Source organism: Chiloscyllium punctatum, chromosome 18 (genome assembly GCF_047496795.1).
Source record: "Chiloscyllium punctatum isolate Juve2018m chromosome 18, sChiPun1.3, whole genome shotgun sequence".
Classification (NCBI taxonomy): domain Eukaryota; kingdom Metazoa; phylum Chordata; class Chondrichthyes; order Orectolobiformes; family Hemiscylliidae; genus Chiloscyllium; species Chiloscyllium punctatum.
Window position 1 is genome coordinate 9,906,474 of NC_092756.1, and position 12,573 is coordinate 9,919,046.

A 12,573-nucleotide genomic window follows, 5' to 3' on the forward strand; every position below is an offset into this window, starting at 1 on the left:
CTCTCTGTCGATTCCTCCGTTTCCGTTCCAACCTGGCTTAGATCTCGGGGCGCATCTTAATACTAGCGACGCTATGAAAGCACAGGTCCAGAGGTTCCTCGGAGAGTGGAATTTCTTTCATTGCTGTTGCTGATTGAATGAGCCACTAACGTGCGAACTGCTCCAAAACATGATTCAGGACCTCTGGTGCCAATTCTCACACGTTGAATAACGACAGACACCTTCCAAATGAGGTCTTTCAGAGACGACTTTGGGATACATTTGACAGACAGACTAGTTGAGGAATCCGTGGTGAACTGTGACACCAGCACATCAGCTTCTTCCCTGTCTTTGAACCGGGCCGCCTGCGCAAGGAATGCGAATGCGGTAATGCTTTTCGTGGAAGGATCAGAAGGGGGTAACTACACTCTCAAACAGAATGGCATATGATCAGAACCAGGTTGGAGAAAAACTTTACAATGCTTTTGCACAGTAATTAAACGGAGCGGCATTGCATTGCACTACGAGCGACGATTTATTCGAGCAAACTCGAAGGCAGGTTTGCACATGGGAAAGCAAGCAAACAAGCTCCGTTCTTGTCGATGTCAAAGGCTGCAGTTGAAGAGCAAAGCAGTTTCTGCCCAGTTGCGAACTGGGGACCTTTCGCGTGTAAGGCGAACGTGATGACCACTACACTACAGAAACAAGCCTCGGTCGTCCCCGCTGCAGCTCAGTGGCATCCAGCACTGAAAGTTGAAGCCATTCGACCTTTCACCTTTCTGTTTCCGTTAGCTCGTTGTTTAATGGGACTTGTTTAATTTTGGCTATGTGGTGAGCATGGACGAGATACACCGAAGTATCTGTTTCCACGCGGTGTACCCCAATAACGTTGTGTCGCTTACACCTGCTTTAAAGAATTACGTTTTTGCGGAGCTTACCGTCGCAGTCTGTGGCAAAATCTTTTCGTCTGTTCGACTGCTCACGGGAAAGGTAGCATTGTGAAACACTGCAGAAACGAACGACTTCCTTACTTTTGCTCCGACTGACCATACTCCGTGAAAATTTCCCAGATTCTCAGTTGAGGATTTTTGCAGCTGGAAGTTACCTCAGAAACCCTGTTAATTCGTAATGTATTGAGCGAATCGCAAAACAGAAAGCATTTAACACGGAACACAAACAAAACGGGAAAACCAAATGCATTTTCAGACACAGCGAGCATGAATGCTAAATGTGAGACAGTCAGGGGGCATGAGCCATAACGTAATCACACAACTAACAACAGGGCAATTCCAAACTACTCTTTCAAACATACTGGAGCCTGAGTGCACCACCACTTCCCAGACAATGCTGCAAAGAGACAAAAAAAAGAACATAATAAGAATGGGCCATAAAAAGTGAATTTCACCAATCACAGTCTCGATTAGATTACCTTTCCCTTCCGATGACTCCAGGACTGAAATGAAGGAAGTGGGAGAAATTCAATAACATATGACATCGAAATACATTGGAACGATTTTCTCATTGGCCAGAAAACCAAATAACGACGAGTCGAGTCACCGTAGGACTCTGTTTCGCAACAACGATGAAATAGCAGTCTCCATTCGGTTCCAGTAAAAGCTCAACTTGCCTGGAACAGAAAGCAAGAGTAGAGCCGCTGGCGATTTTCCGCGCGGGAGGCGAACACGAGCATGACAGCACAGACACTTTGGAAAATTCGGCACTTACCAACACCACAATCAATTCCCCGGGAAGCAAACTCATTTTGCTTCTGTTTTAAACAGAAATGCCGCAGGGGATCGAAACAGCTTTTAAACTAGCTGCTCCGCAGAAATGGCAGCGGTGGGATTCGAACCCACGCCTCTGTCGAGACTGGAGCCTTAATCCAGCGCCTTAGACCGCTCGGCCACACTACCAACACGCCCACGACTCCATTTTCTTGCACTTCCAATTGTGTTCCTGCATAACAACAGATGTAAACTCACGTGAAAAGGGTTCCATGATCCCTCTCCGACTCGCACAGCTGCTGGGATGTGCCCGTCTACAATATCAATTTCTCAGCAGTTAACGATAGCCCATCAATCCAGACAAAAATCACTGGTAAACTGAGTCTATCTTCTCAGACTTCGATTCAGCTACAGATGTATCTGTGAGTGCGTGAGAATATATGATCGATTATGATTGGGTCAAATTACCATGAGCTACTTGACATTACTGCAATTTCGATTCTTGCTTTGCTCAATGATTTCACCCATTGCTCGAAACAGGACAACTTTCACGTTTACACGGAACATGAAACACACCGGACTACAGGGGAAATGCACAAAGCTGAGCAGGCCGTTTCCCAAATCATACCGTGCAGCATAGTTTCAGTCACTGTGTCTGTTTTGCAGAATAAGGTTCCCAAAGAATGTTCCACCCTAAAACCGGAGGTAGCATTACAATTCGAGAAGGACAGATTACATTGTGAGGAAGGTCTGACCTCGGGGCCGGTTCGAGATGCCACTTTCCTTGCCTTTTACCTAACCGTGCAATTTGCTGCAGATTGCACCTGGACATGAGCCTCATGGATACCAACTGAGTTGGAAACCTGTGTGGGAATCGATGAGAAAAAGCGACTCAATAAAGTTTAACAAGTTCCATGGTGCTTTTTAGAAATGCAGTTTCTCTTCACCTCAATCCAAAAGGCAGTTTCCGAACATAGTAACAGAAGTCAAAAGGTAATTACCTCACCCCACCCCCACTCCGGAAGAGGTGCTAACTGCCCTTGATTGCTTTTTGTTCACGATGTGAAGAGCTCTCACGCCTGAGTCACCGTCACGTCTCTGGTTGCTGAGTGAATCACAACGAAGGACTTTCTCCAGAGCTGCAACTGCCTCACTTCCCCACTCGCCCTCCCCGTTTACATTTTCCTGCTCGTCAGTGATTTAATGAAAACCAAATGGATGCGATGTCATTCTGTAGCCTCTCTGTCGATTCCTCCGTTTCCGTTCCAACCTGGCTTAGATCTCGGGGCGCATCTTAATACTAGCGACGCTATGAAAGCACAGGTCCAGAGGTTCCTCGGAGAGTGGAATTTCTTTCATTGCTGTTGCTGATTGAATGAGCCACTAACGTGCGAACTGCTCCAAAACATGATTCAGGACCTCTGGTGCCAATTCTCACACGTTGAATAACGACAGACACCTTCCAAATGAGGTCTTTCAGAGACGACTTTGGGATACATTTGACAGACAGACTAGTTGAGGAATCCGTGGTGAACTGTGACACCAGCACATCAGCTTCTTCCCTGTCTTTGAACCGGGCCGCCTGCGCAAGGAATGCGAATGCGGTAATGCTTTTCGTGGAAGGATCAGAAGGGGGTAACTACACTCTCAAACAGAATGGCATATGATCAGAACCAGGTTGGAGAAAAACTTTACAATGCTTTTGCACAGTAATTAAACGGAGCGGCATTGCATTGCACTACGAGCGACGATTTATTCGAGCAAACTCGAAGGCAGGTTTGCACATGGGAAAGCAAGCAAACAAGCTCCGTTCTTGTCGATGTCAAAGGCTGCAGTTGAAGAGCAAAGCAGTTTCTGCCCAGTTGCGAACTGGGGACCTTTCGCGTGTAAGGCGAACGTGATGACCACTACACTACAGAAACAAGCCTCGGTCGTCCCCGCTGCAGCTCAGTGGCATCCAGCACTGAAAGTTGAAGCCATTCGACCTTTCACCTTTCTGTTTCCGTTAGCTCGTTGTTTAATGGGACTTGTTTAATTTTGGCTATGTGGTGAGCATGGACGAGATACACCGAAGTATCTGTTTCCACGCGGTGTACCCCAATAACGTTGTGTCGCTTACACCTGCTTTAAAGAATTACGTTTTTGCGGAGCTTACCGTCGCAGTCTGTGGCAAAATCTTTTCGTCTGTTCGACTGCTCACGGGAAAGGTAGCATTGTGAAACACTGCAGAAACGAACGACTTCCTTACTTTTGCTCCGACTGACCATACTCCGTGAAAATTTCCCAGATTCTCAGTTGAGGATTTTTGCAGCTGGAAGTTACCTCAGAAACCCTGTTAATTCGTAATGTATTGAGCGAATCGCAAAACAGAAAGCATTTAACACGGAACACAAACAAAACGGGAAAACCAAATGCATTTTCAGACACAGCGAGCATGAATGCTAAATGTGAGACAGTCAGGGGGCATGAGCCATAACGTAATCACACAACTAACAACAGGGCAATTCCAAACTACTCTTTCAAACATACTGGAGCCTGAGTGCACCACCACTTCCCAGACAATGCTGCAAAGAGACAAAAAAAGAACATAATAAGAATGGGCCATAAAAAGTGAATTTCACCAATCACAGTCTCGATTAGATTACCTTTCCCTTCCGATGACTCCAGGACTGAAATGAAGGAAGTGGGAGAAATTCAATAACATATGACATCGAAATACATTGGAACGATTTTCTCATTGGCCAGAAAACCAAATAACGACGAGTCGAGTCACCGTAGGACTCTGTTTCGCAACAACGATGAAATAGCAGTCTCCATTCGGTTCCAGTAAAAGCTCAACTTGCCTGGAACAGAAAGCAAGAGTAGAGCCGCTGGCGATTTTCCGCGCGGGAGGCGAACACGAGCATGACAGCACAGACACTTTGGAAAATTCGGCACTTACCAACACCACAATCAATTCCCCGGGAAGCAAACTCATTTTGCTTCTGTTTTAAACAGAAATGCCGCAGGGGATCGAAACAGCATTTAAACTAGCTGCTCCGCAGAAATGGCAGCGGTGGGATTCGAACCCACGCCTCTGTCGAGGCTGGAGCCTTAATCCAGCGCCTTAGACCGCTCGGCCACACTACCAACACGCCCACGACTCCATTTTCTTGCACTTCCAATTGTGTTCCTGCATAACAACAGATGTAAACTCACGTGAAAAGGGTTCCATGATCCCTCTCCGACTCGCACAGCTGCTGGGATGTGCCCGTCTACAATATCAATTTCTCAGCAGTTAACGATAGCCCATCAATCCAGACAAAAATCACTGGTAAACTGAGTCTATCTTCTCAGACTTCGATTCAGCTACAGATGTATCTGTGAGTGCGTGAGAATATATGATCGATTATGATTGGGTCAAATTACCATGAGCTACTTGACATTACTGCAATTTCGATTCTTGCTTTGCTCAATGATTTCACCCATTGCTCGAAACAGGACAACTTTCACGTTTACACGGAACATGAAACACACCGGACTACAGGGGAAATGCACAAAGCTGAGCAGGCCGTTTCCCAAATCATACCGTGCAGCATAGTTTCAGTCACTGTGTCTGTTTTGCAGAATAAGGTTCCCAAAGAATGTTCCACCCTAAAACCGGAGGTAGCATTACAATTCGAGAAGGACAGATTACATTGTGAGGAAGGTCTGACCTCGGGGCCGGTTCGAGATGCCACTTTCCTTGCCTTTTACCTAACCGTGCAATTTGCTGCAGATTGCACATGGACATGAGCCTCATGGATACCAACTGAGTTGGAAACCTGTGTGGGAATCGATGAGAAAAAGCGACTCAATAAAGTTTAACAAGTTCCATGGTGCTTATTAGAAATGCAGTTTCTCTTCACCTCAATCCAAAAGGCAGTTTCCGAACATAGTAACAGAAGTCAAAAGGTAATTACCTCACCCCACCCCCACTCCGGAAGAGGTGCTAACTGCCCTTGATTGCTTTTTGTTCACGATGTGAAGAGCTCTCACGCCTGAGTCACCGTCACGTCTCTGGTTGCTGAGTGAATCACAACGAAGGACTTTCTCCAGAGCTGCAACTGCCTCACTTCCCCACTCGCCCTCCCCGTTTACATTTTCCTGCTCGTCAGTGATTTAATGAAAACCAAATGGATGCGATGTCATTCTGTAGCCTCTCTGTCGATTCCTCCGTTTCCGTTCCAACCTGGCTTAGATCTCGGGGCGCACCTTAATACTAGCGACGCTATGAAAGCACAGGTCCAGAGGTTCCTCTGAGAGTGGAATTTCTTTCATTGCTGTTGCTGATTGAATGAACCACTAACGTGCGAACTGCTCCAAAACATGATTCAGGACCTCTGGTGCCAATTCTCACACGTTGAATAACGACAGACACCTTCCAAATGAGGTCTTTCAGAGACGACTTTGGGATACATTTGACAGACAGACTAGTTGAGGAATCCGTGGTGCACTGTGACACCAGCACATCAGCTTCTTCCCTGTCTTTGAACCGGGCCGCCTGCGCAAGGAATGCGAATGCGGTAATGCTTTTCGTGGAAGGATCAGAAGGGGGTAACTACACTCTCAAACAGAATGGCATATGATCAGAACCAGGTTGGAGAAAAACTTTACAATGCTTTTGCACAGTAATTAAACGGAGCGGCATTGCATTGCACTACGAGCGACGATTTATTCGAGCAAACTCGAAGGCAGGTTTGCACATGGGAAAGCAAGCAAACAAGCTCCGTTCTTGTCGATGTCAAAGGCTGCAGTTGAAGAGCAAAGCAGTTTCTGCCCAGTTGCGAACTGGGGACCTTTCGCGTGTAAGGCGAACGTGATGACCACTACACTACAGAAACAAGCCTCGGTCGTCCCCGCTGCAGCTCAGTGGCATCCAGCACTGAAAGTTGAAGCCATTCGACCTTTCACCTTTCTGTTTCCGTTAGCTCGTTGTTTAATGGGACTTGTTTAATTTTGGCTATGTGGTGAGCATGGACGAGATACACCGAAGTATCTGTTTCCACGCGGTGTACCCCAATAACGTTGTGTCGCTTACACCTGCTTTAAAGAATTACGTTTTTGCGGAGCTTACCGTCGCAGTCTGTGGCAAAATCTTTTCGTCTGTTCGACTGCTCACGGGAAAGGTAGCATTGTGAAACACTGCAGAAACGAACGACTTCCTTACTTTTGCTCCGACTGACCATACTCCGTGAAAATTTCCCAGATTCTCAGTTGAGGATTTTTGCAGCTGGAAGTTACCTCAGAAACCCTGTTAATTCGTAATGTATTGAGCGAATCGCAAAACAGAAAGCATTTAACACGGAACACAAACAAAACGGGAAAACCAAATGCATTTTCAGACACAGCGAGCATGAATGCTAAATGTGAGACAGTCAGGGGGCATGAGCCATAACGTAATCACACAACTAACAACAGGGCAATTCCAAACTACTCTTTCAAACATACTGGAGCCTGAGTGCACCACCACTTCCCAGACAATGCTGCAAAGAGACAAAAAAAAGAACATAATAAGAATGGGCCATAAAAAGTGAATTTCACCAATCACAGTCTCGATTAGATTACCTTTCCCTTCCGATGACTCCAGGACTGAAATGAAGGAAGTGGGAGAAATTCAATAACATATGACATCGAAATACATTGGAACGATTTTCTCATTGGCCAGAAAACCAAATAACGACGAGTCGAGTCACCGTAGGACTCTGTTTCGCAACAACGATGAAATAGCAGTCTCCATTCGGTTCCAGTAAAAGCTCAACTTGCCTGGAACAGAAAGCAAGAGTAGAGCCGCTGGCGATTTTCCGCGCGGGAGGCGAACACGAGCATGACAGCACAGACACTTTGGAAAATTCGGCACTTACCAACACCACAATCAATTCCCCGGGAAGCAAACTCATTTTGCTTCTGTTTTAAACAGAAATGCCGCAGGGGATCGAAACAGCTTTTAAACTAGCTGCTCCGCAGAAATGGCAGCGGTGGGATTCGAACCCACGCCTCTGTCGAGACTGGAGCCTTAATCCAGCGCCTTAGACCGCTCGGCCACACTACCAACACGCCCACGACTCCATTTTCTTGCACTTCCAATTGTGTTCCTGCATAACAACAGATGTAAACTCACGTGAAAAGGGTTCCATGATCCCTCTCCGACTCGCACAGCTGCTGGGATGTGCCCGTCTACAATATCAATTTCTCAGCAGTTAACGATAGCCCATCAATCCAGACAAAAATCACTGGTAAACTGAGTCTATCTTCTCAGACTTCGATTCAGCTACAGATGTATCTGTGAGTGCGTGAGAATATATGATCGATTATGATTGGGTCAAATTACCATGAGCTACTTGACATTACTGCAATTTCGATTCTTGCTTTGCTCAATGATTTCACCCATTGCTCGAAACAGGACAACTTTCACGTTTACACGGAACATGAAACACACCGGACTACAGGGGAAATGCACAAAGCTGAGCAGGCCGTTTCCCAAATCATACCGTGCAGCATAGTTTCAGTCACTGTGTCTGTTTTGCAGAATAAGGTTCCCAAAGAATGTTCCACCCTAAAACCGGAGGTAGCATTACAATTCGAGAAGGACAGATTACATTGTGAGGAAGGTCTGACCTCGGGGCCGGTTCGAGATGCCACTTTCCTTGCCTTTTACCTAACCGTGCAATTTGCTGCAGATTGCACCTGGACATGAGCCTCATGGATACCAACTGAGTTGGAAACCTGTGTGGGAATCGATGAGAAAAAGCGACTCAATAAAGTTTAACAAGTTCCATGGTGCTTTTTAGAAATGCAGTTTCTCTTCACCTCAATCCAAAAGGCAGTTTCCGAACATAGTAACAGAAGTCAAAAGGTAATTACCTCACCCCACCCCCACTCCGGAAGAGGTGCTAACTGCCCTTGATTGCTTTTTGTTCACGATGTGAAGAGCTCTCACGCCTGAGTCACCGTCACGTCTCTGGTTGCTGAGTGAATCACAACGAAGGACTTTCTCCAGAGCTGCAACTGCCTCACTTCCCCACTCGCCCTCCCCGTTTACATTTTCCTGCTCGTCAGTGATTTAATGAAAACCAAATGGATGCGATGTCATTCTGTAGCCTCTCTGTCGATTCCTCCGTTTCCGTTCCAACCTGGCTTAGATCTCGGGGCGCATCTTAATACTAGCGACGCTATGAAAGCACAGGTCCAGAGGTTCCTCGGAGAGTGGAATTTCTTTCATTGCTGTTGCTGATTGAATGAGCCACTAACGTGCGAACTGCTCCAAAACATGATTCAGGACCTCTGGTGCCAATTCTCACACGTTGAATAACGACAGACACCTTCCAAATGAGGTCTTTCAGAGACGACTTTGGGATACATTTGACAGACAGACTAGTTGAGGAATCCGTGGTGAACTGTGACACCAGCACATCAGCTTCTTCCCTGTCTTTGAACCGGGCCGCCTGCGCAAGGAATGCGAATGCGGTAATGCTTTTCGTGGAAGGATCAGAAGGGGGTAACTACACTCTCAAACAGAATGGCATATGATCAGAACCAGGTTGGAGAAAAACTTTACAATGCTTTTGCACAGTAATTAAACGGAGCGGCATTGCATTGCACTACGAGCGACGATTTATTCGAGCAAACTCGAAGGCAGGTTTGCACATGGGAAAGCAAGCAAACAAGCTCCGTTCTTGTCGATGTCAAAGGCTGCAGTTGAAGAGCAAAGCAGTTTCTGCCCAGTTGCGAACTGGGGACCTTTCGCGTGTAAGGCGAACGTGATGACCACTACACTACAGAAACAAGCCTCGGTCGTCCCCGCTGCAGCTCAGTGGCATCCAGCACTGAAAGTTGAAGCCATTCGACCTTTCACCTTTCTGTTTCCGTTAGCTCGTTGTTTAATGGGACTTGTTTAATTTTGGCTATGTGGTGAGCATGGACGAGATACACCGAAGTATCTGTTTCCACGCGGTGTACCCCAATAACGTTGTGTCGCTTACACCTGCTTTAAAGAATTACGTTTTTGCGGAGCTTACCGTCGCAGTCTGTGGCAAAATCTTTTCGTCTGTTCGACTGCTCACGGGAAAGGTAGCATTGTGAAACACTGCAGAAACGAACGACTTCCTTACTTTTGCTCCGACTGACCATACTCCGTGAAAATTTCCCAGATTCTCAGTTGAGGATTTTTGCAGCTGGAAGTTACCTCAGAAACCCTGTTAATTCGTAATGTATTGAGCGAATCGCAAAACAGAAAGCATTTAACACGGAACACAAACAAAACGGGAAAACCAAATGCATTTTCAGACACAGCGAGCATGAATGCTAAATGTGAGACAGTCAGGGGGCATGAGCCATAACGTAATCACACAACTAACAACAGGGCAATTCCAAACTACTCTTTCAAACATACTGGAGCCTGAGTGCACCACCACTTCCCAGACAATGCTGCAAAGAGACAAAAAAAAGAACATAATAAGAATGGGCCATAAAAAGTGAATTTCACCAATCACAGTCTCGATTAGATTACCTTTCCCTTCCGATGACTCCAGGACTGAAATGAAGGAAGTGGGAGAAATTCAATAACATATGACATCGAAATACATTGGAACGATTTTCTCATTGGCCAGAAAACCAAATAACGACGAGTCGAGTCACCGTAGGACTCTGTTTCGCAACAACGATGAAATAGCAGTCTCCATTCGGTTCCAGTAAAAGCTCAACTTGCCTGGAACAGAAAGCAAGAGTAGAGCCGCTGGCGATTTTCCGCGCGGGAGGCGAACACGAGCATGACAGCACAGACACTTTGGAAAATTCGGCACTTACCAACACCACAATCAATTCCCCGGGAAGCAAACTCATTTTGCTTCTGTTTTAAACAGAAATGCCGCAGGGGATCGAAACAGCTTTTAAACTAGCTGCTCCGCAGAAATGGCAGCGGTGGGATTCGAACCCACGCCTCTGTCGAGACTGGAGCCTTAATCCAGCGCCTTAGACCGCTCGGCCACACTACCAACACGCCCACGACTCCATTTTCTTGCACTTCCAATTGTGTTCCTGCATAACAACAGATGTAAACTCACGTGAAAAGGGTTCCATGATCCCTCTCCGACTCGCACAGCTGCTGGGATGTGCCCGTCTACAATATCAATTTCTCAGCAGTTAACGATAGCCCATCAATCCAGACAAAAATCACTGGTAAACTGAGTCTATCTTCTCAGACTTCGATTCAGCTACAGATGTATCTGTGAGTGCGTGAGAATATATGATCGATTATGATTGGGTCAAATTACCATGAGCTACTTGACATTACTGCAATTTCGATTCTTGCTTTGCTCAATGATTTCACCCATTGCTCGAAACAGGACAACTTTCACGTTTACACGGAACATGAAACACACCGGACTACAGGGGAAATGCACAAAGCTGAGCAGGCCGTTTCCCAAATCATACCGTGCAGCATAGTTTCAGTCACTGTGTCTGTTTTGCAGAATAAGGTTCCCAAAGAATGTTCCACCCTAAAACCGGAGGTAGCATTACAATTCGAGAAGGACAGATTACATTGTGAGGAAGGTCTGACCTCGGGGCCGGTTCGAGATGCCACTTTCCTTGCCTTTTACCTAACCGTGCAATTTGCTGCAGATTGCACCTGGACATGAGCCTCATGGATACCAACTGAGTTGGAAACCTGTGTGGGAATCGATGAGAAAAAGCGACTCAATAAAGTTTAACAAGTTCCATGGTGCTTTTTAGAAATGCAGTTTCTCTTCACCTCAATCCAAAAGGCAGTTTCCGAACATAGTAACAGAAGTCAAAAGGTAATTACCTCACCCCACCCCCACTCCGGAAGAGGTGCTAACTGCCCTTGATTGCTTTTTGTTCACGATGTGAAGAGCTCTCACGCCTGAGTCACCGTCACGTCTCTGGTTGCTGAGTGAATCACAACGAAGGACTTTCTCCAGAGCTGCAACTGCCTCACTTCCCCACTCGCCCTCCCCGTTTACATTTTCCTGCTCGTCAGTGATTTAATGAAAACCAAATGGATGCGATGTCATTCTGTAGCCTCTCTGTCGATTCCTCCGTTTCCGTTCCAACCTGGCTTAGATCTCGGGGCGCATCTTAATACTAGCGACGCTATGAAAGCACAGGTCCAGAGGTTCCTCGGAGAGTGGAATTTCTTTCATTGCTGTTGCTGATTGAATGAGCCACTAACGTGCGAACTGCTCCAAAACATGATTCAGGACCTCTGGTGCCAATTCTCACACGTTGAATAACGACAGACACCTTCCAAATGAGGTCTTTCAGAGACGACTTTGGGATACATTTGACAGACAGACTAGTTGAGGAATCCGTGGTGAACTGTGACACCAGCACATCAGCTTCTTCCCTGTCTTTGAACCGGGCCGCCTGCGCAAGGAATGCGAATGCGGTAATGCTTTTCGTGGAAGGATCAGAAGGGGGTAACTACACTCTCAAACAGAATGGCATATGATCAGAACCAGGTTGGAGAAAAACTTTACAATGCTTTTGCACAGTAATTAAACGGAGCGGCATTGCATTGCACTACGAGCGACCATTTATTCGAGCAAACTCGAAGGCAGGTTTGCACATGGGAAAGCAAGCAAGAAAGCTCCGTTCTTGTCGATGTCAAAGGCTGCAGGTGAAGAGCAAAGCAGTTTCTGCCCAGTTGCGAACTGGGGACCTTTCGCGTGTAAGGCGAACGTGATGACCACTACACTACAGAAACAAGCCTCGGTCGTCCCCGCTGCAGCTCAGTGGCATCCAGCACTGAAAGTTGAAGCCATTCGACCTTTCACCTTTCTGTTTCCGTTAGCTCGTTGTTTAATGGGACTTGTTTAATTTTGGCTATGTG

The 12,573-nt window shown here is 46.5% G+C and overlaps 4 non-coding genes across 4 annotated transcripts; all 4 read right to left on the reverse strand.

Annotated features, from left to right (window-relative positions):
* Nucleotides 1-1,810: 1,810 nt before the first annotated feature.
* Nucleotides 1,811-1,892, reverse strand: trnal-aag (transfer RNA leucine (anticodon AAG)). The gene has a single exon. It is a non-coding gene; the product is annotated as a tRNA-Leu (tRNA).
* Nucleotides 1,893-4,750: 2,858 nt separating this feature from the next.
* trnal-aag (transfer RNA leucine (anticodon AAG)) lies at nt 4,751-4,832 on the reverse strand. Its single transcript has one exon. It is a non-coding gene; the product is annotated as a tRNA-Leu (tRNA).
* A 2,859-nt stretch (nt 4,833-7,691) lies between these two features.
* trnal-aag (transfer RNA leucine (anticodon AAG)) lies at nt 7,692-7,773 on the reverse strand. Its single transcript has one exon. It is a non-coding gene; the product is annotated as a tRNA-Leu (tRNA).
* Nucleotides 7,774-10,632: 2,859 nt separating this feature from the next.
* Nucleotides 10,633-10,714, reverse strand: trnal-aag (transfer RNA leucine (anticodon AAG)). Its single transcript has one exon. It is a non-coding gene; the product is annotated as a tRNA-Leu (tRNA).
* Between the last annotated feature and the right edge of the window lie 1,859 nt (nt 10,715-12,573).